The following is a 26215-nucleotide window of genomic DNA, read 5'->3' on the forward strand; positions in this document are numbered from 1 at the left end:
AAGTTAACAATATGTGCCTGGCAAGAGGGAGCTACTTTGTCTTCTTTCCTTGACCTGACACTACCATTTGAACCAATTTTATTTTCTTCCTCATAGTATTATTTCTAAGTAGTTTAAACCTGTTACATGACTAATGTACCTCATGGCAATGTAGCCTTCCTTGAATTGAGCAATAGTATTTTAAAAATATAAACCAAAAAAAAAAAAAAAATATATATATATATATATAAACCAGTAAAATATTATTTTCATGCATTTCAGGACCGGATTTATTTTCAAGTGCCTGGTTCAATCTTTATACTAAGAGAAAGGAAAAACTTACCTCTCTAAAATTTAAACTAACTTCCTACTACTCATTTAACTTTACAGTTCCAGCTCACATCAGAATTATAGGTTTATACAGTTAACAAGAATACAGTGAAATACTATTAAGTTTTTCTCAAATAACATAGAAATCCCTAGATTTATATTTTTAACTATGTACAATAATGAGAGTTTTGAGTATGTTATTACAAAGACATCAGTAGGTTTAAACAGCATAGTTTTTGCCACAAGAAAACCAAACAAAACAAAACAATCTATGGCAGCATACACAATCCTGAAGGTAGTTTTTACAGACAGAAATTTAGCTTCTTTCTTCATTTGTTAACATCCTTACACCTGTTTACATTAAGTATATAGAAAAAAATGCCCTTGGGAAGATTGTACTCTGGATCAGAGAATTCACTGTCTCTCATCATGTCCCCTTCACATCATCTCTTTCCCAGAAAAACTACAAATAATCAAATCCATTCAACCATTCAATACATGTTCAAAGTGCAATCCATACACTAGACACTGCCAAATGCTGGAGACACAGGGGTGATATGTAAGGGGTGAGCAAGGCAGACAAGACTTAGAGTCTACCAACAAAGGAGGTAGTTCTCCGAAAGGAGCAATACAGGACACCAGGGGAACACAGATATCAATGACAAAAAGTCTGAAAGGAGGAAAAAGAATATTCGAGAGTCAAAGATAGTGTCTAGGTCTCTTGAAATAGTATTGCTGGAAAAGAAAGATTTAAGTTTCCTAAAGGTTAAATCCAGTATCATTGTGGCCATGGGAAATGACTAATTAGGTGAGACAGTTTTGTGAAATGGCTAGCAATGGAAGGTGAAAATGGACAGACAGGAAGAGTACTAACCTTGAGTAAAGGCCCATTTAGTTGAGAGTTCTTCAATGTTAGCCATTTTAAATTCCCAAACAAATCTTTCTGGTAGGGATTAGCTTCACTTGCTAGAAGAGGAAGCTGACGATCAGGACCACATCATAAAGCTGAATGATACTGTGCTTCTGAACCAGTCAAACAACCCCATAATGCCTATCTGGGCTCCAAGGGAACCATGTGGGGGGAAACTATACAAACATAGAAACTGAAAGTTCATTCCCCTTCATGCTGCCATTCACATCTTACCAGGAACTACACACATATTTATTAACAGATAGTGGAATATTATAAAATAAATGAAGACACACAACATTAAACAAAACACAACTAAATACTAAGCCACATGCAAATGACTGAAATGCAGCATAACAAATTCAAAAGTGCAAAGAATCTGCAGAGCGAAGGAACCAAATGCAATGAGTACATCTAAGAATTGGACTTTACACCTGGATTCAAGATGGTAAAGTGTGAGTGTTCATTCCCTCCACAAACACTCATGGCATACAACTTTTATACCAGACAAACCATTAAAGCACCAAAGATATAGTAACAACCAAACTAGACATAGTCCTGTCTTTAGGTTTGGTTTCTACCAGATGGAGACAAGGGGAAACCACTATTCTGCATGAGTCTGTATATTGAGAGGCAATTAGAATAAAGGCATGGAATTAAGAAGGGCTCAAAGAAATTCAGTTAGATTCCTGGAACTAAGAACTTGTATCTCTATCATGTGTCAGAAATACCTTCATTTCATTACTGTTTTACTGATATGGAGTTTTGCTTTTATTATACTGAAAAAAATAAAGCAGAATATTTACCGTTGAAAATACGTATGTCAGTATCAATTGACAGTTTTCAGTAATAATTCCTAGACTCTATCCATCACAAATAAATGAAATAATCTAATAACTACCCTTTTTCACTATAAAGGTAGGAGCACAGTGTGGGCAAAACCTTGAAGAAAAACTAAATGAAATACACACACACAAAGTTAGAACAGACACCTGAAGTGAAACCTCACCAACCTATTCTACTCACCATCATTAAATACAAGATGGCTATGACATGCAATAGAACTTTGGTCAAAAAGTAATAGCTTGGTTAAAATTTCTATGTGCTGATAAAAGTTGCAAGCTTTCACTGTGCTGCCATATTATCAGTCTTAATGAAATTCACTTGTCAGTTCCATTTTGAAACAGTGAATTCTTGCACTGCATGACAAGGGTAAAATTAAAATCTCTTTTCCTTTCCCAATCAAATCAGCTAATGATGAAAAATAAAAAAGCAGTAACTCAGAAATTTTTGTCACTAATTAGTCAAATAAAGATTCATTTTCAGATTCCTTTCCTTTGCTTTTTTCCTATTTCCACTGGTGATCTTCCCATGTATTACAGGTCAATTACGTCTTTTCTTTTAAACTCACTTTTTCACCAGCACTATATGAAGTAAAACTAGCCAAAATATATAGTATTATAAGATAGTAAGGAATTATGCAGTAGATAGTCTAAACTCTGCATATCTTATTATTATCTTCATTGGGTATTAAAGACATCCCATGGTTGAATATGTCATCAAGTAGTTCATTCTAAAACAGAGAAGGCAAAAGACCTCACAACTTTAATTATGGCTTCTATAAGCCTTAGTGAGTTTCAGTACTTTCGAAAATAAGCCTGACAAGAGAATCATGTTTATTTACGTTTGTTTCTCCACTGATAGGGTACCTTTTCAAGCCCAGGCATATCAGACTTTATTTATATTTACTAGTGCTCTTATTTTAAGCTTCCATAGAAACCTATTAAAAAATGACAACTTGATAAAAATTTAGTGGAAGAAATATGAAAATTAAATTCATATTTACATGAGTATGAGGTCTAATGTACTGAAACCCATTCATTTGAAGCCTCAAATTGAGCTCTATTCTATACATTTTATTCTGTTTAACCTTATTCTATTTCTCCAATTTTGCCCAACTAACTTTTCATTTTTTAAAATCTCTGAATAATGCCTAAATCAGTAAGTATCATACTAGAATACTTATCACCTAGTACAGACAGTGTTGTTCTGAATGTAACAAGGCAGAAAGTGTAAAGAAATAGATGCAAATGCTAAAAACATTCAATTCTTCCACTTGGGCATATTCTTCATTTTTGGGGGGTAGGGAGAAAATGAGAATTGTTTTCCATTGCTGGAGAAATACCATAAGTAAAAGTTAATAAAGGAAACTAACATAGTTCATAAACCAAACACAGAGCTAGGTATAAGATTCTTAAATTTGCTGGTTAGTGATGGTCAGTGATTAACAAAGGAGATAAAATAATAGTATCTCAATTTCCCACTGAGTAAATGGAAATGAACTAAATATATATTTATTACAGAAGAACTTACGAAAGTGGAAATGAACTAAATACATATTTATTACAGAAAAACTTACGAAAGCTTAACAGAAAATTCTTCCTGGGAAATATGATGTATATGGTCACTACCCATTACTGACATCATCCATTTTCTCAAAATCATGAAAACATTCTACAGCAAGACATAGAACTATTCAAATGTTTAATGGGCAATTGATCACATGTTACACTCTTGAAGGATATAACTTTTATACACAAGAAAAGTAGCAGAAAACCAATGTACACTTTATATTTCCAAAAAAGCTCACATTAAACATATAAAATACAAATCAGGAAAGTGAAAGCCTTATTAACATCCAAAGAACTATATGAATTTATTAAAAAAACTACAGATATTCAGAATGATATGAAAATTATCTCTTAAAATACAGAAACTAGGGGGGAAAAAGTGAAATTTAACAACCTGTGGAGTCAAGAAAATTGTACCTATCTGACCCCATTTCCATAATCATATTTCCCTGATCCCATGAATATATTCTAATATCCTCTCAAATTAAAAAAGTTATAATAGTCTTCATTATTTTGTTGTAAACATCCAGAGCATGGATCTAAAGATCATACCAATGAACAACAAAAAGTAAGAAATTTTAAAGAGACACATGCATTCTTTTTTTTTTTTTTTTTGGGGGGGGGGGTACTGGGGATCGAACCCAGGGCCTTGTGCTTCCAAGGCAAGCACTCTACCGACTGAGCTATCTCCCCAGCCCCGGACACATACATTCTTAATTGAAAGGGATGCAACACCAGGAAGTATTTATTCATCATTATGCTTTTCACTAGTAACACAATATAAAACTAAGTCAAAGAAGTTATTCTGACATGCTTGAAACTGTTACATACAAATATTTATATCAAAGATTAAAATGCAGACTGAACATTGGTTAGAATTTACAAAAGTTCAACAGAACTCTTTAATCAGATGTATTGGTTGTGCTTATATTACATGTATGTTAAGACTGACATAGCATTACTTATGACATAGAAGCTAGGATTTATTTTCTGTTATCTACTAATAACAGATATTATTTTAAACTAGAAGTAACCAATTCTGGTATAAAGAGGAATATTTTAAAAATTTCTAGTAACTTAATTTTCTGCTATCAGAATTCTAACAAAAGATGACTATCATAAGGGACAATAGGTGTACTCATTTGTCAGACATGCATATTAGTGGTTCTTATAATGTAACCCAGAGGGCTGGGGTTATGGCTCAGTGGTAGAGCACTTGCCTAGCATATGTGAGGCACTGATTCTAAGCACCACATAAAAAAATAAATAAATAAAATAAAGATGTGTCCATCTACAGCTTAAAAAAAAAATGCATCCCTGAAAAGCATGCATATACCATGAATTAAATTTTAGTATTCTGTAGCCCCAGATAAATTATTATTTAATATTTGAGACTTTTCTTATCACAGAAATATTAATTTCTTCAACTTCCTAAATTGAAATTTTTTCTACAAATTTATATTAAACTATGAAAAATATTTTATATATGTTTTCATATTAACTGCTCCAATCAAAATTCACATATCATTTCTCCTATTACCTGAAACCCGGCTGAAAGCTTTTCAAGAAACTCAACTGTGTGTGGTGATACATGCCTGTAATCCCAACTGCTTGGGAGGTTGAGGCAAGGAGAATTGTGAGTTCAAGGTCAGTCTGGGCAACTTAATGAGATCCTGTCACAAATTCAATTTTAACAAAGGGCTAGGTGGTTGGGAATGAGCTTGACAGTAGGATGCTTACCTAGCACGCATGAGGCCCTGAGGAGGTGGAGGGAGGGAGGGAGGGAAGGAAGGAGGGAAGGAGGGAAGGAAGGAAGGAAGGAAGGAAGGAAGGAAGGAAGGAAGGAAGGAAGGAAACCAATTCAAAACCAATTGATGAATTTGATAAGCTGATGGGGCAATTTCTAGCAAAGAATTTGGCTGACACTTTAAAACCATGTATTTTGAGCAGGGAATGCAGCATGATGGCACATACCTAATCTTATTCCCAGAACACAGTACCCATGTATATTCCAATGCTATCTCCTAAAATCTTCAACTAGAAAATTAGAACAGAAGAAATAAAAGCACTATCTTAAGAACAAAGATATAAGCACCCATTCTGAGCTTTCTATGTAGCATGAAGTAGCTATAAGGAGATATATAGATAGAAAAGAAAGATCTTGTAATGTTCTGTTCTGATATCAGGAGGAATTTATAAACATTTTATTGTGAAATTTCAAAGAAGTTGGGGATTTGCCTTAAATATAATGTTGTGTTTGGGGCGGCGGTAGTTGCTTTAAGATAAGAAAAAAAAAAAAAAAGAATTTGCCTATTAATTGATAACTCTGAAGCTAAGCAATAGATGAATATAGGAAGGTTTACTAAATGTCTACTTCTCTATATATTCAAATTTTCCACATTAAAAGAAAAATAAAAAGAACAAACAAACTGACCAGTCCAGGGCAATAGTTTTAAAGATATAATTATTATAATTTAGAAAGAACTTTGAAAATTGTTGAAATATAAAAAAGTAATCAGTAAGAAAAAAAAAAAAAAAAAGAAGAAGGTCCAAACAATGAAAATTAGCCAGGCACAATGGCACATGCCTGTAATCCCAGTAATTCTGGAGGCTGAGGCAGGAGGATGAAAAAATTCAAGATCACCCTCAGCAATTTAGTAAGACTATCTCAAAATAAAAATAAAAAGGACAAGGGATGTAGCTTAGTGGTAAAGCACCCGTGCATTTAATCCCCAATCAAAACAACAACAACAAAACAATGACAATAAGTGATGAAGACTGTGTAAAATAAATTAAAACTAAATGTTTAAAAAGCACCTTCAAATAATTTATTACATCTAGTAAATTTTCATATATTTGGTGAATATTTTAAACATTAATTTTCAAATTTATAACAAATTTAAGATAAAGTATACAGTTAGCCACAGCAAGAAATGCTTTAATTGTCATTAAACTATATAGTACCACTTATCATTGACTCAAAATCATAACTAATTCTAACAACTTTGACAACTACAACACACATGTCGGGTGAGAGGGAAAAGACAACTTATTAAATTCTCTCTATAAACCATTTAATAAAATATGGGCTGTTTAGCACAGTCTTAACCTATTCTTAAATTAGTCCTAATAATTAAATATCCCTTTATAGAGGTATGTGCGTGTGTGTGCGTGTTTGTGTGTGTGTGTGTTTGTTGAGTTCAGATTTTTTTTTTAGTGTAAATCTATTAAAACTGACAAAAAAAAAGTAATTAGAATTTTTATTCATATGTCCAAGATAGATTGAGTCAGGTAGAATCAAAAGCTTATAGGCTAGAATAATAATAATGAGCTCTCACCCAGGAAGCCCAGTAGAGGCATACCAGGCCCAGGAAGAGCAATTGACACAGGTCAAGAAGACTTAAGAGCATACAGAGATAGCCAGAGGTTATCAAAGCAATCAGCAACTGGAGCATGGCCCAAACATACAATGAAATCAGGATAACAGAGTAAGAAATAAAAGAGTAGGTATGAATGTCATTAGAAGATTCAGTTAAATGCCAGTATCTAACATCCTCAAAGTAGATGCATAACATGTGATTGGCAATGATCAAAGTAGCAGAAATTATTCACTCTTTTAAACATTTATTGAACTACAAGAAGTTCAGACAGTAGTCCACAGACAGAAAGTCAACAAATGATGAGAATATAGCATGGTGAGTACATTAATGGATGTGTGCACTTAGTATAGGAAGAGATAAACAAAGAAATGTGGGTGGTTAAGGGAGGCTTCTCCAAGAAGGTGACTAAATTCCATCTTGAAACTTGAAGAGACTTGCCAGTCAAACTGGGCAGAAGGATATGCGGACAGACAGAACAACAGTTTAAATGCAACAGAGTAAAAACAGTTGGTAGTCAGGAATTAGGCATGAGGAAAGTGGAATTTAAGGGCAAGAAACTCAAAAACCCTAGGAGCAAACCACAAACTCAGACCCTGAGGAAGTGAGGTACCAGGGTCAGGCCAGGACTAATATCAAATATCGTCTGTACCAAATCAGTGAGTCAATACACAGCTCCTACCATCCTCCCTGTTTAGGGCTCTGAATTTGAATCCATTAAGGATATTCAACAGTAAAAGTCACAGGTCAGGCTGTGAAGTCCGGCAGATTATTAAATACATTTTTTAAAAGACCCAGTAATATTTAAATAAGAACTCTATAACCTGATAGGTCTGTAAAAAACTAGAAGAATGCATGATTAAGTTAATAGCAAGTGAATCTGACTACAAGTATCTAACATAATTATTAAAAATCTAGAATTTTTGGAAACATGTCAAATGGGAATTTGTTTTCCTAGATTTTTGTTCTACTGAGTGTCATGTACTATAAGGTGAAACAACTGATCATGAAATACAATAGCAATGAATATATAGGGAAACTTCGATATATAAAATTGTGATTACGTTTGGAATAGAAGGAATGATCATTAATGAGCATTACCTCATTTACAGTCCAATTAAGGAAATAAAATAGCTATCTAAAAATATGAACATATATACAAGGTAAAGCAAATGTCATATAAGGGCTTTCTTTTATTTACCAATGTACCTGTCATAAGCTTATCCTATGGTAGTATATTCATACCAGTAGCAATGACACTTACAATAAGGGAGTATATATATATATATATATATATATATATATATATATATATGCCTATGGAATCTTTGCTAATAATGTAAATAAAGCAAATCCTCTGAGAAAGATTATTTTAAAACTATACTTGTATAAAGTCTGGATCTTAACACATATGTAGTCACTATCCTATGTCACTCAAGTGACTCCAAGTTCTAACTAAATGAGATATGAAGGAATATTTAGACCATCAGAATTTATCTATTATGAAGCAGTAGTTAAAAATATCCTTTTTCAAAGTTTGATGAATATGTGAATAAAAAACATCCACTCTTAACTCTCCATGAATACCAAAAAGACTCATAAATTTTAGTGACAATTGTTTTGATGGGTTTTCAACTAATTAACTTATCACACCCATTAAAAACCAGGGACATTTTTACCACCTTTGACAGTTCAAGTTTTTCTTTTTATTATGAAATGTACTTGCAAGGACAGATCTTACTTTATTTTACAGGTTATCAGCAATTCATTTAGATCCCCAGAAAAACATTTTATATTTATTTTATACCTCTGATAGAAAAACATGACTTCTTGAAATCTTCACTTGAATTAAACCATAGGGTGGGAAAAAAAAAAAAACTATAAAAATTATAACCAGAAAATAAGGCATTAAAACCAAACACCACCTTAAAGAAAAAAATGTTGCTTTTACAATATTTATTTGAAGTTTAAATAACCTATTTAACAGATTTTGGAGTAAATCAGGCCTTGTTTTAAATATCCAAACTGACACTTAGGGCTAAACAATTTTTTAAGCACACCTGTGTAAGCTACATAAAATGAGCACACTTGATGCAATCCAACCATCTTGATCTCAAATCCCAAAGCTGATGCTTGTCAGCTGTGAGTTGAAGGAATATGCTAGTAGCCTCGGTTTCCCAATCTTGGAAGTTTTCCCTTATTTTTAAAAACTGAGATAAGGGCAGGCCAAGATGGCGGACTAGAGGGCGGCTGCATTTCACGCTGCTCCAGGACGCAAGATTCAAAAGAGGAGATAGTGAGAGACTTGGGACCAACTCAAAGCTGCCGGGTGAGTCTCCCCTGTTGGGGAGGCGTCCCGGATGGGGCGGTAGCCCCGGAACGCAGGGAATTTGTGAAGTGGAGTTACTCGGCGAGACGCCCCTCCCCCCACTGGAGCGGTAAACACGGACAACTGGGATCATCGTAGAGGAGGCGGCTCAGCATAGCGCTTGGACTCGAGCAGCCGCTGGGGCTCCGGGCGGCTGCCTGGGGAGGAGCTGCGTGGTGAGCTGTTTGGACCCAGAGTGACCGCTTCCGAACACCGGGGGGGTTGCCCGGAGGAGGAGGAGAGGCCCGGCGGGTCGCTTGGGTCTAGGAGTGACTGCATCAGAGCCACGGGCGGTTGCCAGAGGAGGAGCTGCGTGGCGAGCTGTTTGAACTCAGAGTGGGCACTCCTGAGCGCCGGGGGACTGCCCGGAGGAAGAGGAGGAGCACGGCGGGACGCTTGGTCTGGGAATGACTGCATCAGAACCACAGGCGGTTGCCAGAGGAGGAGTTGTGTGGTGAACTGTGTGAACTCAGAGCTAGCGCTCCTGAGTGCCAGGAGGTTGCCCGGAGGAGGAGGAGGAGCGTGGCTTGTTGTTTGACCTGGGAGTGACTGCATCAGAGCTGCGGGCGGTTGCCGAAGGAGGAGCTGCGTGACGAGCTGTTTGAACTCGGAGCAGCTGCTCCAGAACACTGGTGGCCTGCCTGGAGGAGGAGAGCGGTGGGACGCTTAGTCTGGGAGTGACTGCATCAGAACCACAGGCGGTTGCCAGAGGAGGAGGCGAGTGGTGAGTTGATTGGACTAAAAGCAACCGCTCCTGAACACCGGTGGCCTGCCTGGAGAAGGAGCGTGGTGAGTCACCTGGTCTCGGAGCCACCGCTCCTGAACACCCGGGCGGCTACCCCAAGGAGGAGGAGGAGGAACAGGGCGGGTCACTTGGACTTGGAGTGACTGCCTAGGGCTACGGGTGGTTGGTGGGAGGAGGAGACCCAAAGTGAGTTGTTTGGATTCCTAGTGACTGCGTCGGAAACCGGGCGGCTGTCCGGAGGAGGAGGTGTGTGGCGGGTCTCTGTGTCTCGGAGCTATTGTACGGGGCTCCAGGTGGTGGCTCAGGGGAGGGGCTGCATAGCCAGGCGATTGGTGCAGAGCAGGGTCCCAGGAGCTAGGTGGCTTCTTGCTGGAAGAGCCGCGCAGACACACGCCTAGGGGCGGAGCGAAGTTTCCAGGGCGGCGGGCAGATTCTCTGGGAGAGGCAGCCTAAGGAGACTCGCCTGCGATGGGTGAGGCTCCCAGGCCCAGGACGTAGGTCCGGGCCCCTGGGATCGTTGCAGAAGAAGACAGCCCAGCCCAGGGGGTAGTTGTAGATTGAGGGGAACCTCTAGGAGGGCAACTGACTAGCGAGACGTCCCCACCGAGTGACTCTTCCTGGCCGGGGGAGGTTTTCCCACAGGGACAGTAAAGTCAGAGACATAGGCACAAACAGGCCTTGCCTCAGCCCGCAGCCTACTTCCCCGTTGGATGACCATTGGTCAACAAGTGGAGACACCTCTGCCCACTAGCAGGGAATATACGCCACCTGAGGGTCACCACCCTAGAGAGGCAGCTTCTTCGTGGAGCTCTGCATTATCAACCTCCTCCAAGACTTCAGGCTACTGAAGGATAAGAGGGGATATACTAACAATCTTCAGGGACATTATAAGTTGATAGAGGAAATCTGCAATATCTTAACGACCCACTGATCCCTGAACAATATGAGAAAACAAGGGAAGAAAATGCCCCAAACAAATCTAGATGTTACATCAATAAAATCCAACGACAGCATGGCAGAAGAAATGACAGAAAGGGAGTTCAGAATGTACATAATTAAAATGATTAGGGAGGCAAACGATGAGATGAAAGAGCAAATGCAGGCATTGAACGATCGCACCAATCGACAGTTAACAGAGCAAATTCAGGAAGCAAAAGATCATTTCAATAAAGAGTTAGAGATATTGAAAAAAAACCAAACAGAAATCCTTGAAATGAAGGAAACAATAAACCAAATTAAGAACTCCATAGAAAGCACAACCAATAGGATAGAACAGCTGGAAGACAGAACTTCAGATATTGAAGACAAAATATTTAACCTCGAAAACAAAGTTGAACAAACAGAGAAGATGGTGAGAAATCATGAACAGAATCTCCAAGAACTATGGGATATCATGAAAAGGCCAAATTTGAGAATTATTGGGATTGAGGAAGGCTTAGAGAAACAAACGAAAGGAATGAACAATCTATTTGAAGAAATAATATCAGAAAATTTCCCAAATCTGAAGAATGAAATGGAAAATCAAGTCCAAGAGGCTTATAGGACTCCAAATACACAAAATTACAACAGACCCACACCAAGGCACATTATAATGAAAATACCTAACATACAAAATAAAGACAGAATTTTAAAGGCTGTGAGAGAAAAGAACCAAATTACATTCAGGGGGAAGCCAATACGGATATCAGCAGATTTTTCAATCCAGACCCTAAAAGCTAGAAGGGCCTGGAACAACATTTTTCAAGCTCTGAAAGAAAATGGATGCCAACCAAGAATCTTATACCCAGTAAAACTTACCTTCAAATTTGACGATGAAATAAGATCATTCCATGATAAACAAAAGCTAAAAGAATTTACAAAAAGAAAGCCAGCATTACAGAACATTCTCAGCAAAATATTTCATGAGGAAGAGATAAAAAACAAAGAAGCAAATCAGCAAAGGGAGGAATTATCCTAAAGGAACTGTCAAATAAAGGAGGAACCAAGATGTGTCAAAAATTTTAAATATGAACCAAATGACTGGGAATACAAATCATATCTCAATAATAACCCTGAATGTTAATGGCCTGAATTCATCAATCAAAAGACATAGACTGGCAGATTGGATTAAAAAGAAAGATCCAACAATATGTTGCCTGCAAGAGACTCACCTCATAGAAAGAGATACCCATAGACTGAAGGTGAAAGGATGGGGAAAAACATACCATGCACATGGGCTCAGCAAAAAAGCTGGAGTATCCATCCTCATTTCAGATAAAGTGGACTTCAAGCCAATGTTAGTTAGAAGGGATAAAGAAGGACATTTCATACTGCTTAAGGGAAGCATAAATCAGCAAGATATAACAATCATAAACATCTATGCCCCAAACAGTGGCTCATCCATATATGTTAAACAAATCCTTCTCAATTTTAGAAACCAAATAGACCATAACACAATAATTCTAGGTGATTTTAACACGCCTCTCTCACCACTGGACAGATCTTCCAAACAAAAATTGAACAAAGAAACCATAGATCTCAATAACACAATCAATAATTTAGACTTAACAGACATTTATAGAATATACCATCCAACCAAGAGCGAATACACTTTCTTCTCAGCAGCACATGGATCCTTCTCTAAATAGACCATATATTATGCCACAAAGCTAATGTCAGCAAATACAAGAAGATAGAGACACTACCTTGTATTCTATCAGATCATAATGGATTGAAGTTACAAATTAATGAAAGAGTAAAAAACAGAAACTACTCCAACACCTGGAGATTAAACAATATGCTACTATATGATGAATGGATAACAGAAGATATTAGGAAGGAAATTAAAAAATTCTTAGAGGTAAACGAGAACAAAGAAACAACATATCAAAATCTCTGGGACACTATGAAAGCGGTACTTAGAGGAAGATTTATTTCATGGAGCGCATTTAATAAAAGAAGTAAAACTCAAAAAATAAATGACCTAACACTACAGCTCAAAGCCCTAGAAAAAGAAGAACAGACCAACACCAAAAGTAGTAGAAGACAGGAAATAGTTAAACTCAGAGCTGAAATCAACGAAATTGAAACGAAAGAAACAATACAAAAAATTGACAAAATAAATAGTTGGTTCTTCGAAAAAATAAACAAAATTGATAAACCTTTAGCCACACTAACAAAGAGAAGACGAGAGAAAACCCAAATCACTAAAATTCGGAATGAACAAGGAAATATCACAACAGACACGACCGAAATACAAAACATAATTAGAAGCTATTTTGAAAATCTATACTCCAACAAAATAGAAAATTTCGAAGACATCAACAGGTTTCTAGAGACATATGAATTGCCTAAACTGAACGAGGAGGACATACACAATTTAAATAGACCAATTTCAAGTAATGAAATAGAAGAAGTCATCAAAAGTCTTCCAACAAAGAAAAGTCCAGGACCAGATGGGTTCTCAGCCGAGTTCTACAAAACTTTTAAAGAAGAACTCATTCCAATACTTCTCAAAGTATTCCAGAAAATAGAAGAGGAGGGAACTCTCCCAAACTCGTTCTATGAAGCCAATATTACCCTGATTCCTAAACCAGACAGAGACACATCGAGGAAAGAAAATTTCAGACCAATATCCTTAATGAACATCGACGCAAAAATTCTCAACAAAATTTTAGCAAATCGCATACAAAAACATATTAAAAAGATAGTGCACCATGATCAAGTGGGTTTCATCCCAGGGATGCAAGGTTGGTTCAACATCAGGAAATCAATAAATGTCATTCACCATATCAATAGACTTAAAGTCAAGAATCACATGATTATCTCGATAGATGCAGAAAAAGCATTTGATAAAATACAGCACCCCTTCATGCTCAAAACACTAGAAAAAATAGGGATAGTGGGAACATTCCTTAACATTGTAAAGGCCATCTATGCTAAACCCATGGCTAATATCATTCTTAATGGTGAAAAACTGAAAGCATTCCCTCTAAAAACTGGAACAAGGCAGGGATGCCCTCTTTCACCACTTCTATTCAATATCGTCCTTGAAACTCTAGCCAGAGCAATTAGACAGACCAAAGAAATTAAAGGGATACGAATAGGAAAAGAAGAACTCAAACTATCCCTATTTGCTGATGATATGATTGTATACTTAGAGGAACCAGGAAATTCCACCAGAAAACTTTTAGATCTCATAAGTGAATTCAGTAAAGTAGCGGGATATAAGATCAATGCACATAAATCGAAGGCATTTTTATATATAAGCGATGAATCTTCAGAAAGAGAAATTAGGAAAACTACCCCATTCACAATAGCTTGGAAAAAAATAAAGTATTTGGGAATCAATCTCACAAAAGAGGTGAAAGACCTCTACAATGAGAACTACAGAACACTAAAGAAAGAAATTCAAGAAAACCTTAGAAGATGGAAAGATCTCCCATGTTCTTGGATAGGAAGAATTAATATTGTCAAAATGGCCATACTACCAAAAGTGCTATACAGATTCAATGCAATTCCAATTAAAATCCCAATGATGTACCTTACAGAAATAGAGCAAGCAATTATGAAATTCATCTGGAAGAATAAAAAACCCAGAATAGCTAAAGCAATCCTTGGCAGAAAGAGTGAAGCAGGGGGTATCGCAATACCAGATCTTCAACTCTACTACAAAGCAATAGTAACAAAAACGGCATGGTATTGGTACCAAATAGAAAGGTGGATCAATGGTACAGAATAGAGGACACGGACACAAACCCAAATAAATACAATTTTCTCATACTAGACAAAGGGGCCAAAAATATGCAATGGAGAAAAGATAGCCTCTTCAACAAATGGTGCTGGGAGAATTGGAAATCCATATGCAACAGAATGAAACTAAACCCATATCTCTCACCATGCACAAAACTAAACTCAAAATGGATTAAGGATCTCGGAATCAGACCAGAGACCTTGCATCTTATAGAAGAAAAAAGTAGGTCCAGAGCTTCAACATGTTGGCTTAGGACCAGACTTCCTCAACAGGACTCCCATAGCACAAGAAATAAAAGCAAGAATTAATAACTGGGATAGATTCAAACTAAAAAGCTTTCTCTCAGCAAAGGAAACTATCAGCAATGCAAAGAAAGAGCCTACAGAGTGGGAGAAAATCTTTGCCAATCATACTTCAGATAGAGCGCTAATCTCCAGAATCTATAAAGAACTCAAAAAACTCTACACCAAGAATGTAAATAATCCAATTGACAAATGGGCTAAGGAAATGAATAGACACTTCACAGAAGAAGATGTACAAGCAATCAACAAACATATGGAAAAATGTTCAACATCTCTAGTAATAAGAGAAATGCAAATCAAAACCACCCTAAGATTCCATCTCACCCCAATTAGAATGGCAATTATCAAGAATACAACCAACAACAGGTGTTGGCGAGGATGTGGGGAGAAAGGTACACTCTTATATTGCTGGTGGGGCTGCAAATTAGTGCAGCCACTCTGGAAAGCAGTGTGGAGATTCCTTAGAAAACTTGGAATGGAAACACCATTTGACCCAGCTATCCCACTCCTTGGCCTATACCCAAAGGACTTAAAATCAGCATATTACAGAGATACAGCCACATCAATGTTCATAGCTGCTCAGTTCACAATAGCCAGATTGTGGAACCAACCTAGATGTCCTTCAATTGATGAATGGATAAAGAAAATGTGGTATATATATACAATGGAATATTACTCAGCCATAAAGAATGATAAAATTATGGCATTTGCAGGCAAATGGATGAAACTGGAGAATATCATGCTAAGTGAGATAAGCCAATCTCAAAAAACCAAAGGAAGAATGATATCGCTAATAAGTGGATGATGACACATAATGGGGGTGGGAAAGGTTAGTGTTGGGGTTGGAGTTGGGTTTAGGGAGGGGGCAGGAATGGAGGAAGGAAGGACTGTATAGATGGAGGGGAAGGGTGGGAGGGGAGGGGGGGAAGGGAAAAAAATGGCAGAATGAATCAAACAACATTACCCTATGTAAATTTATGATTACACAAATGGTATGCCTTTACGCCATGTACAAATAGAGAAACAACATGTATCCCATTTGTTTACAATAAAAAGAAAAAAAAAATAAAATAAAATAAAAAAAAAAACTGAGATAATACCCAGAAACATTTTAAAGAATAAATGTATAAAATACATGAAATCTCTTCACACAGTGTCTACCACATAGAAGTAACAATAAATCCTAGTTCTATTCCTTGTTCTCTGTCCAAGGAATTCTCCCAAACTATTGTTTGTGCTCAGCAACATTAACTCAGTTCCTAAAGTCAGTGTTAGAAGACTGTTTAGTAATTATTTTATTATAGCATGGGACAAGGAAATGAAAATGTAAGAGATCTTAGAGACAGTCTACAAAACTATTTTTGAAACAATCATAAAATGATAAAACACATGGATTGAAGATGATCTATGTCACTCTAAAACAGGAATACACTTACAAAGAGAAAAAGCATGTCTTTGTCCTAATCTTAAAGTTCTTTGATGGCAGGCACCATGTCTACCTTGATCACCTGATGTCTTCCTAACACTAAGTGGAAGGTGGATAATTAATATTGTTTTATGTATAGATGAATATACCAGTGATAAAGCAATACATTTTCCCCATCAAAAACTAAGAAAATGCTCTGTGCTACTAATTTAAGCACATCTGGAGTTTATATCATTCAAAGAAAAAGGTTCCTGCTACTATATCTTCCTTCAGAATTTTCTAAGTTGCTACAAAGTACTAAAATCTTGAAGGCTTATTTGAAGGCTTTTATACACATGCAAAAAAATATTATTTGGTTTTCTCTGATCTAAAAAAAAAAAAAACAGAATAACAATAACCTTTGTTGAAGTCATACTCTGCAACCTTTGCAGCACTCTCCTGACTTCACACCACACACTTGCTTATTACACTCTTTGCTCATGAGGTATCCCTTTTCATTGGATGTCCTAGTTTGTCCTCATTTTCAGCTTTCATCATTCAACATCCAATCCCAATGTGATTTTCAGAGAGAATTTCCCTTTCTCACCTAATTTGCCAAAACTAATAGCCCCTAAGAGAACAGCGACTCTACATTCAAGTTGTAAGGGCAGTAATATGACTTAACTGTCTATTCTATTACACTGTACACCGTGACCCAGGAACAAACTTATTCATCTCTGCGTTCCAGACACAACACAGTGACTGGCTCAAAAATGCTCAGAAGTGCTCAGAAAATGTTTACTGAATCAAACCAAATCCTCCCCAAGTCATCTTTCTTTTGTGTCATAAAAACACTTGGATGACAGTAAAGGCAATTTTTAGTAAGCATTTTGAAAATCAAAAGGTAAACTCCTTCTTTTATTAAAAGGTGCTCCAGAGAGGAACTATATTCAGTTTACTTCTGTTATTAAATAGATTGGACAGTTTTTCCTGTTTGCCAATAAGATAATTGAGGCCAGTGACATGTCAAGCATATGAAGGGTATATATTATTAACATTAAGTATTAATATATTTCAATGTGATTCCATTTACATGAGGCTATGTTAAAAAACCTGATTTAGGATTTTATTTACCATATGTTTATTATAGAAACAATTTTAAAGTTTTATTTTCAAAAGCAGTAAAACTGGAGCTTATTTATCAACTCCTGAGAGTCAACAGTGCTGGTTACACTGGGGTGTAATAAAAGAATGAGAGAATGGATATCTATTCAGCGGAGGTGTTGCAGCATTAATGATAGGGAAACTGACCTGAGAAAAACACCTGAAACCCACAACATAATCTGTAGAATGCAGGAGGCTACATGATGGTGGGTCAGTCTGCCAGACAATACAATGCATTCTATTTAAGAGCGATCTTATCCTGGTGTATAACCTCTTTATGCTTTACTAAATATACAGAAGAACAGGTCTCCTTTCTCAATTATCTTTAAGGAGGTTGCAGCCTTGTTAATGATAGGTGTCAAGATCTCCAAAAGAGATGGACTTTACTCACTGGAAAATGTTGAGACTTTCCGGGATCACTCTGGCCAAGTTCTTAAACTTGAGAAGGTAGTGATTAAAAGTTAGCAAGTTGCTCTGTGGTGGTGAGATGTAGGTTAAAGAATAATTGCTAACCCAAACTGCAGGCAATACAAAATATTAACTTCAACAAATTACAAAACGAAAGACTACTTCGAGTATCAGAATCATTATCCCACTAAGAAGAAGAATTACTTGGACACAGGAAATACTTTTGAATTTTCACCTGATCACTATAGCAGTGAATCTTACATTCAACAATATTCAGTAATACTTCTTAGTATTTAAATATAACTCCAAATGTAAGCATGCAGAATCCAGGGAAAGAATCTCTGGAATGCTGTAACTATTTGAATAGCTCATATTCTGCAAATACCTGCATCCCCAAAAAAAGTTGGAAGAAAGTGGCAAATGTCACTAATTTACTGGTACTAAGTTCCCCAACAAATATTGTTTAATATAGTTTTAACAATGCAAAATAATATATGCCATGAGATATGAATCATAAAAGACCTACTAAAATCAACCTAAATTTCTGTCAACAAGAATGTCATATGTGGCTAAAGGAAAGCAGAAGTGATCCTAATTACTTGCTACTAAGTTTGTTCAGGTGAGTGACAGGAATTCAGCTATTTTTCCAATAAATACACTAGCAGGGAAAACTCATGTTTCTTCCACATCCCTAAAGTTATTTGGATACGACTGAGCTACCTCATCAGTAACTTCAGGGATTCACAACTCTTTCAGAGAGATCTCTCTACCTCCCTATGAATTGTTGGGCACAAGTCCAGCAGCCCCTGGCTGTGCTTAAGCAAAGAATTTTAGGAATGGGGAAAGGAATGGCATATTCCCTAGAGAGGTTAGCCTGGAATGGGAGTGGAGGGGGGGGAAGAAAAGAGGGTACTCTTCACATCCCTGTCAATCAACTATTATTAACTATTATGCTGATGGAATGGAATCTAACTTTACACCAGCTACATCTGGCTTTCCTCCAGGTTCAACACTATTGCCAAAGAAGAGACTGTGGTTTTCTTAAGTGATCTGGCCTTTGCTCCTTCAAGATCTCTCTGTTAATGGCATGTGTAGAGTCCCAATATAATATTCTCAAGTATACATTGAATGTGCAATACCAGTACACTTAAAATGGTAATGTTAAATGTTAAGACAAAGAGTAGAATAAAGTCAAATCAATGGAAAAACTGAGCAAATCAAAGGTATTGATATGAACCTTTGATTAAACCATGTAGAGCAGAGAAAAATGCTGATCTAAATAGTGTCTACTGCTGCATTTTGACTCCTTACTGCTGAGGGAACTTTGATTTGCACGAAGGTATAGACAGATCTTATGAGGCAGAAATATTAACTCACATTGCTAATCACACTTATAAGTCAGAAAGTCTCCCCACATGCTTATAAAATTCAAATTACTGGTTTTAATACTTTGTAGTTCTTTCTATAAGGTACAAAAATGTAACCCAAAAAAGAAAGTCATATACATAATATACATACTAAGTATGTATATTATGTATGCATGTATATGTAAAATAAATTTTCATTATTATTTATTGCATAAATCTTTCTCATTCCAAAATATTTAAAGTTAGCTTTAAAAATAGCATTCCTTTTGCCAAAAATAACAATAGCAACACTAATTTTGACATTTACTAGGTGTTAATTGCATGTTAGGCACTGTGTTTGTGTTTCACAAACATTATCTAATGTAATCTTCAAAACAATGTAGTGAAATAAGTAATAAATGCCCATGTACAGATGAGGACACCAAGTCTTAAAAAGGACCTGGCAGCTCTGGTCCTCTGCCGTGCTGTTCGGGGTTTCATAACTGCACTACACAGAAAGAATATTCTGGCTTTCTAATCCTTTGAGGAAGGCACCTTGAGAAGTCTCATTTATCTGTGTGTTTTTACAACACAGTTCTTCACTTCAGTCCCCAAGTCCACTGTTCCCCCCACCCCCACCATATGAGTAAATGCCATCACTTAGGCCAAAACTAGCAGTCATTTCTTACACTTCTTTTTTCCCTCATGTGCCACTTCCAGTCCATCAGCATGTCCAATAGGCTCTAGCCCATTTCTTACACTCCCCACTGCCCCCACTCTAGCTGAATCCTGGATATCATGTACACCAAGGCCTCCTCGACATCACCTTGCCTATCACTGCTTCCTCTGTCCATTCTCCAGAGTACACAGGGTGGCCTTTTGAAATACGTATCACCCTTTATTACTCTTCCCTTGGTTTATACCGCTATAATCACATAAGGGTCTTACCTGTTCCTCAAACACATTATACAAAGTTTTACAATTCCAAGGAATTATTCTAATTTGTAAATTTAACGCTTTATGTAATAAGACATTTTTGTCTGAGAGATCAGACAAAAATTAATCTCTACTCTACAGCCCTAATTCTATTTATGATCCTTTATGGACATGATAACCCTTATTCTGTAAAGGGGAGAAAGAAGAGGAAACTGAACCCAGGGTTAGTAACACGTAAGTATAGAGAAGAAAACACAGCCTAGGGAGTCCTTCCTTAAGAGTAAATACTTATAGCAGAGGAATGGGGGCCAAAACATGATGGAACTGAATTTCATAAGAAACAAAATTCTGGAGTATAGTCAGAAACCTGTTAAGGGGTACTTCCTGATATTCTGAGCACTAGCAAAATTTCTTTAAGGCCCAGATGACAAGATATAATAGCACCGAAGAGAGGGTTCCTACAAAGAAACCTAGAAGACACACGTGGCATCCTTGATGTGAACACCAGCTTTCTCTTGACAGGTAATGACAACAAAGGACCTTTGCCAATGAATTTCCTGGTCCATAGATGCAGATGAGAATGATTTCTGGACATGGGTGAAGTAACGGTGGGGTCCCACAGGTAACGAGGAACACTAAGGCTAACACCCATGAATCAGTGGAGCTGGTAGTGGGGAATAAAGGCTACCAAAACCTAATCACTAGAGTATATGTGTCTTAAATGGAAATCCCAGGCTGGTGGGGTTTCTATAGTCTGGGTTGAGCTTCTGGTGAAGTCCATTGTTTTTTTTTTTTTTTTTTTTTTTTTTCTTCTAAGCTTTCTAATTGAGATTAAACAAATAAGATCTTTGTGTCACTAGCCCTAAGCTGATTTACTTTGGCATTCACACTTTTATTTGATGCTCTGGTCATGCATGGAAACAAATTATACAATGAAATGATTTTGTATCATAATCTATTTTTGCCAAAAAAAAGGCAATTTAAAATGAGAGCTGTGAAAAAATTGCAGATGTAATTAATGAAGGTAAAATGAGGCACAATGGAGTAGGTGGGCATTTAACTTACAATGGCTAATGAATGTCCTTATAAAAAAAGGAACCTGGGGCAGAAAGAAGCATACAGAGTGAATGCTTCATGAATGTGAAGGCAAAAATCAGAGTAATGTGTCCACTAGCCAAGGAGCATCAGCGACTGTGAGCAGACATCAGAAGCTAGAGGAGAGACAGATCCCCCTCACATTCCACAAAAGCAACCAAAAATAGTGATGTCTTACTCTCAGATTTCTAGTTTCCAGAACTGTGAGATAATATATTTTTTCTGTGAGATAATATATTTTCCAATCTAGACTTTGTTACAGCAGCCTCAGGAAATTAATACAGGCCCAGATGAGATATATTTCAGAAACTTCGAAGAACATGCAGGAATTTTCAAGAAAATAAACCAGGAACTTTTGAAAAATGCTTTAGAAAAGAGGGAAGGCACCAGAACACCCAGAGATGGGCTAATTTTACAATTTTTAAAGACAATTATGTGAATTCCACAAACCGCAGATAAGTAAGCTGTCAATGAAGCCATTAAAATTGTTAGGCAAAAGATTATATCACTAATGTATGAACCAAAATGTATTCACTAAAATATTGTTGATGAAATAATTAAACTGGTAGTTTAAAAAACTGTGGGCTTTGTTCATCCTGAACTTAATTGTACATCTGGAGAAAACTCTTAAAATATTCTCAAGGTCAAATGACGGAATACGTAGAAAATAATATAGAGGTACATTCATAACAGACTGAACTACCACATCCAAAGAGTACTGATTAATGAAAAGATGTTAAATTGAAAAAACGTCTCCATGGTTGTATGCCACAGGGTTACTTTAACAAAACTGAAGAGACACATGCACAGCATGGTTAGTAAACCTGTGGGTGACTCCCAGCTGTGATCTTCTAAATGACTGAGTCTAAAATCCAGAAATCATCTATCTGAAGAATCATTGTAGGAATCAGAGGTGTTTATTCTAAGTATATTTTACTTAGCCAATGCTGGCCTCACATCCATTAACTTCCCCACTCCTTCTCTTAACGTTTTCCCTGTTCATTTTCTAAAATATAAAATATAATCCATCTGAAACAACTATAACCTTAATGATCTCCTTTATAATTTCACATACAATTATGGTCATACGTAAATTTTTACTTTATATAGAGCTAGCCTGCACTCTTACTAGACCCCAGAAGTGCAATCTGTATACCATACTGCAGGGAGAGAGATGGTAAATAGTGTTAAGTCTGCTACTCCCAAGGCTATTGATCCTTTATCACCCAACAATGCCATTCCCCTGAGATGGGTCACAGTGGTTTGATGACCCAGTTTCCCTTGGTACCCAGCTCAGTCAAAAGTTCTCTACCTCTGTGGTTTACACCAATATCAGTTACTACTACTTAGGGTACCATCTACACTGACAATGATAATATCTACACAACTTTCTGGTGTAGGCCCCAGGGGCTCAAAAGCTCTTCTCTTGAATATTGTTCCCAGTCTGGATTTTCCCTTTCAGTCCTAAAGATAATTTTATTTCAAGAATCTCGTTACCCTTTCACTGAGACTGGGATTTAGTCAGTGCTGCACTCTATGCTAACAGTGACCAGGTATTAGACCCTTCTCTCCCAGAAGGTCCTGAGCATCTTATGTAGACTGATCTCCTCCTGAGGAATGACTTTTTATAGTACACTATACAACTGCATTTCCAGGAATAGCACATTTTATTAATTAAGTCAGAAAACTTTCCGCCCTCAGAAAATGGCTATTTATCTGTTGTACTTTTGCTTTATCTAAGAAAGTTACTGAAGTGATATAGAAATAAGCCTTCCTATATTTAAAAACCTGCTCTCCCTTCCTATTCCACCCCCAAATAAATCAAATTCTACCAAAGCAGTGTTTGAAAATCTTTCAATAATTGTTCATTGCATTTATGATAAACATCCAAAGTTATTTCCATGATCTACAAGAAAATGTTTACTACAAGGTCTCTGTTCTACCTCTCCAGTCACTTATTGTGTAAGCCTTCATCTCCCTCATGTACTAGGTCCATTTTCCTTCTTTAGCTTCTTTAATGAACACAACGAAATTCGACTTTCTCCCTTAGGGCCTCCCACATATTATGCTTTGTCTTCCGTACTCTGGGTTGCCCCTCCTTGCCCACTCTTCAGCTTAAATTTCATCTCCTTTAAAGATTCAATAAAAACTAAGACCCTAATGTTCTGTATAATGTTCTATTCTTTTTCTTTATATTCCCTATTGCAAATTATTACATGTTTATATATTCCTACATTTTTAATGTCTTCTCCCACACAAGTCTGTAAACTCTGTAATGACAGCCATGTCTGCTTTGTACATTGCTACTGGGCAAGCTTAGTATCTAACACTTAATTATCCTCAAGATATATCTTATCAAATAACTGAAGGAATAAACCAGAAGTACCCAAAAACAAGAACCACCACCTTATTTTCTTGGAAGAAATTGTCATTGTACATCACATGTTTTGCAGAAAGAATTCCTAAGTTAGAAAGAAACATCAGGTACATGACCTTAAACTTTCTAGTTTTGAAACTAATACTTCATAAGACATAAATGTTATATGGATTCTAAGAAGAGAAGGCCATAATAATCTGGGAAGCTACTAAAAGTTCCAAGGAGGGCTTACCTGAAATAGAACTCAGTTAGAACTTAAAGAAAATGTTTGACTTGAAATAGCTCAAGATAGAGAGTTCAGAGATGTGAAAATGAACAAAGGGAAACAAAAAGATAAATGAGAACATCTTCCAGGGGAAGATCAAGCTGACTTCATATGACAGAAGGATGGCTTACTAGGTTAAGCAGTCATAGTAAGGTCAATTGCAAAAAGGTTTGATCTCTGTTGTAATTCCCATCTCTTAGAGGAGTAATAAAATTTGAGCAATTCATCTGGAAGTGCTGAATATATTAGAGTGAGAAGTAACTCGAGGTAAAGGGCCAATAAAGGGCTACAAACCTACTATAACAATTATGAAGCTGAAGTAAATAAAGGGGTGATAGTGTACATATTTAAAAATTATATAAATTGGCCCACTGCAGAGAAGCTACAGTTCCCAAAAGCAATAGCAGAAGAGAGCTGGTAAAGGACTACCATAGCTTCAGGGGCACAGATGGACATTCAGCAAATGCTGATGCTGAATGCTGGCACTGCCACCAGGGTACCAGAGCCCCCCACTAGCCTGAGAGTAAAGCTCCCTGGGAAAATGAGAGCTGAGATGCATGAGCTGAGACAAAGATGTTAGGATGGATGGAATACAGGTACAGTTTCAAGTATTAGTAACAATTATTTGTAAATAACCTAATGCAGCTAGAAATACAAATCTTGAGTTCAGAACTAAAGTCAAAGTTGTAGACTTTGGGAAAAACTAAGGAAATATCAGTATAAATGTTAAGAGCTCTCAGTAAGACCTTTCAATCATGAACATTAAAATGAATGCTGGATGGATGGATAAATAGCTTTTTTTTTTTTTTTTAGAAAAAGTAAGTTAAATTGACCAAAACATATCATTAAGTTGAAAATCAGGTTGATATATAATATAGCACTGGATAAATCATAAAAAAAAACCCAAAATACATTTTTAAGTTACCCTCAATCTCATGATGCATACTAGTCATTTGGGTAACTTTTTAAAATACACTTAAAATTCACCAATTAAGTAAGAATAACTGAATTAAAAGATATGATAAAATGATCATATGGGAAAACATACACAGTCAAATTTTGTAAGTTGAAAAAAATAAAACTTGAATAATCTTCAGTGAGAAGGTATATGATAATAAAGATTTATTTAGAAAATGAAAACAGTTTAAACTTAGAAGAATCAAAAATTGAAACTATTCACATATTATTTTGATTATAAATTAACTTTTTTTCCGTATTTGTTATTGGTGCATTGTACACCAGTTGTACATAATGATAGGATTTAGTGTTACATATCCTTATATATAACAATATAATTTGACTAATATCACTTCCCAGCACTTTCTCTTTCCCTCCTCACCTTCTACCCCTTGGTCCCTTTCCTCTACTGATATTCCTTTGATTTTCATAAATTAACTCTTTAATTGTTCCAGGGAATACTATAACTATTTTAAAGAATAACTTTTATATATGTTTCTAGAGAAAATAACCTATCTTTGAGTTTTTTTTATCTAATTTTACTGAAATTTCTTATGGTAAAAATATATGTTAATGAAAGATCAAAGGGCAAAGAGATATCTTGGTTTATACTAAAAGGCACACTGTACTACATTAAATCTAAAGAAAAATAAGTTATTGCATATATTTCAGCATAAGCAAAACACAGGAAAAATTCCTAATTTAATAATTCTACCTCATCTAAGAATATTGTTTTCATTTAACAAAGAGATAATTACAGATAACTGAAACAAAATTTTAATAATATGACTTAGAATTTAAAAAATGCACTTCGAATATCCTTAATAGTAGCTGATATTCATAAGTACCTCAACTCCTGGTTAGTTACCTATAAATACTGCACAGCCTATGAGAAGATAAACCCGGAAGAGTAGTAGAAAAGAAGGTATCACTGAAATCTCAAAAAGCAGCACAGATGTGCTGAGGACATGTTTCTTGATCATGAGAATACCATACTATAAATCTGATATAAATTTCATAATACAGACTTAATTGCCAAAGAACTGATATAAAAGATTGACTCAAAATGCCTTAGTTTGCTAAAAATTATCTAAAAACATGAAATCAA

At 36.2% G+C, this 26215-nt stretch overlaps 1 protein-coding gene and 1 non-coding gene across 13 annotated transcripts in view; both read right to left on the reverse strand.

Annotated features, from left to right (window-relative positions):
• Ikzf2 (IKAROS family zinc finger 2) overlaps window positions 1-26215 on the reverse strand; it is a 154496-nt gene that overhangs the window by 69863 nt on the left and 58418 nt on the right. The window lies entirely within an intron of this gene.
• Trnap-ugg (transfer RNA proline (anticodon UGG)) lies at window positions 4250-4323 on the reverse strand. Its single transcript has one exon. It is a non-coding gene; the product is annotated as a tRNA-Pro (tRNA).

Source organism: Sciurus carolinensis, chromosome 3 (genome assembly GCF_902686445.1).
Source record: "Sciurus carolinensis chromosome 3, mSciCar1.2, whole genome shotgun sequence".
Lineage (NCBI taxonomy): Eukaryota > Metazoa > Chordata > Mammalia > Rodentia > Sciuridae > Sciurus > Sciurus carolinensis.